At 38.9% G+C, this 2,500-nt stretch overlaps 1 protein-coding gene across 1 annotated transcript in view; it reads left to right on the top strand.

Annotated features, from left to right (window-relative positions):
• Positions 1-2,500, top strand: part of LOC143278182 (tyrosine-protein kinase receptor torso-like) — a 223,841-nt gene that overhangs the window by 179,092 nt on the left and 42,249 nt on the right. The window lies entirely within an intron of this gene.

Genomic DNA, 2,500 nt, shown 5'->3' with positions numbered 1-2,500 from the left:
TCTCGCCTCAGCTATTGCTCGATTATTTGGGGTAAATGTCCTCCTTCTACATTAAAGCCACTTTGCTCTTTACAAAAACGTGCCATTAAGATGATTAACCATGTGAATACTACAGGCGGATCTGTACACAATATGTACAAAGAACTTCAAATATTACCTGTTCATCTACTTATTAGATATAACACATTGATTCGTATGTATAAAATTGTTCATAACGCATGCCCACAATCATTATTTTGTTTCCAGTTCCAACGTAAATCAGACAGAGCTATTGTCCCAAAGCCTAAAATTGATTTATTTAAGATGAGTCTCTCATTTAATGGAAGCATAGAATGGAACATGCTTCCAAAGACATGTCGTCAAATTCCAGCCATATCTCTCTTTAAAACTAACATAAGAATATTTCTATTCGATACATTTGATTAACCTACTCGCGGTCTTTTGCAAATGCTTGCTTGTACTCAGTCCACTAGCTGCCATGCCATGATGAATCAAAAATTGAATGTATGTGTATGTGTGAACATTAAGTGCGTGTATGTGTTTGTGTGTGTTTGAGTGTGTGGGCGTGAATGTGTACGTATGTCTTTGTTTGCTTGTTTTATAATTGTGTGTGTGTGTATGTGTGTGTGTGTGTGTGTGTGTGTGTGTGTGTGTGTGTGTGTGTGTGTGTGTGTGTGTGTGTGTGTGTGTGTGTGTGTGTGTGTGTGTGTACGTACGTACATGTGATGTACCAATTGTTCCAGTTTTCATCGCTTTGTTACCTTTAATAGACTATTCCAGTTACTATTCTTATTCGTCGTTCTTATTATTTTATTTTATTTCAATTTATTTCTTTATCTTTATGTTTTGTGTCGTTCTTTATTTTTATGTTTTGTGTCGTTAAATGGGCAGAATTGTAAAAATGCCTTTACTGTGCCCAATTCTTTACCCATTAAAGATTCAATCAATCTTCTTCTTCTTCTTCTTCTTCTTCTTCTTCTTCTTCTTCTTCTTCTTCTTCTTCTTCTTCTTCTCATTATCATCATGGTGTATCTGTGCATACCTTTGTGTTGCTTTGTGGAGGAGGAGGAGGAGGAAGAGAAGGAGGAGGAGAAGGTGGAGGAGAAGAGAAGGAGGAGGAGGAGGAGAAGGAAGAGGAGGTGAAGATGGAGGAGGAGGAGGAGGAAGAGGAAAGTGGTTCGCCGTTCGGGAGGATGGAAGAGGAGGAAAAGAAGGAGAAAGAGGATGAGGAGAAGGTGGAGGGGGAGAAGGAGGAGGAAAGTGGTTCACGGTTGTGGAGGATGGAAGGAGGAGGAGGTGGAGGAGAAAGAGCAAAAGGTGGAGGAGGAGGTGGAGGAGGAGAAGGTGGAGAAGGAGAAAGTGGAGGAGGAGGAGGTGGGGGAGGAGGAAAGGGGTTCGCCGTTGTGGAGGATGGAAGGTGGTATTTGGTATTTTGTTGTTGTTGTGGTGGTGGTGGTGGTGGTGGTGGTGAGAGGTCGGGGTTGTGGTGGTGGTGGTGAGGTGGCGATGTTTGTTGTTGACCGTCTGATGAAATTTGAATTCTGGTGAACATACTTGTTCGTTCCTCTCGCCCGTGCCATCCTGCCCTGTCTCTGCATTCATTAAAGCCCACCCCACCCTATACCCCCCTCCTTTAAAAAACAACAACAGTTTTTTGTTGTTTTTTTTGTATTCTTGGTGTGTGTGTGTGTGCGTGTGTGTGTGTGTGTGTGTGTGTGTGTGTGTGTGTGTGTGTGTGTGTGTGTCTGTGTGTGAGTGCGTGCGTGTGTGTGCGTGCGTGTGTGTGTGTGTGTGTGTGTGTGTGTGTGTGTGTGTGTGTGTGTGTGTGTGTGTGTGTGCGTGTGTGTGTGTGTGTGTGCACCGTGCTTTTCATCATAAAGCTGGTTTTTGTCAAAAAAAACAAAAAAACAAAAACAAAACAAAACAAAACAAAGCAAAACAAACAAAAAAAACAAACAAAAAAACCCCACCAAAAACAAAAAACAAAAAAACAAAACAACCCATACCATACCTGGTAAGTATTTATTTATTAATTTATTTATTTGTTTGTTTACCTATATATTATCTGTTTATTTATTTTGATTATCTATTGTTTGTTTGTCTGTTAATGTATCATGCTTGCCACGTTTAATTTTCATTTCATGTACCTTTCAGTATTTCATCTTGTTTCGTTGCATTTATGTTACATAACATAATGTTTGGTTCGGTTACTTTGTTTCATTTCGTTTGCTTTATCTTACATATTTTAGTGTTTTTTTTATATTTTTGTTTTGTTTCTCTATGTTATTCTGTTCTATTCTGTTTTGCTATTTCAAGATCTGATTAGTGCGTTTGGTTTATGCGAAGGTTAGACTTCTTCTTCTTCTTCTTTCTTTCTTTCATCTTTTTCTTCTTCTTTCTTTCTTTCTTTTTTTCTTCTTCTTTTTTCTTTCTTTCTTTCTTCTTCTTTTTTCTTTCTTTCTTTCTTTCCCCCTCCTCTTCTTCTTCTTTCTTTCTTTCT

The sequence above is a fragment of the Babylonia areolata genome, chromosome 2 (assembly GCF_041734735.1).
Source record: "Babylonia areolata isolate BAREFJ2019XMU chromosome 2, ASM4173473v1, whole genome shotgun sequence".
NCBI lineage: Eukaryota > Metazoa > Mollusca > Gastropoda > Neogastropoda > Buccinidae > Babylonia > Babylonia areolata.
Note: the sequence above shows the minus strand (reverse complement) of the source record. Positions and strands in the feature narration are given on the sequence as shown.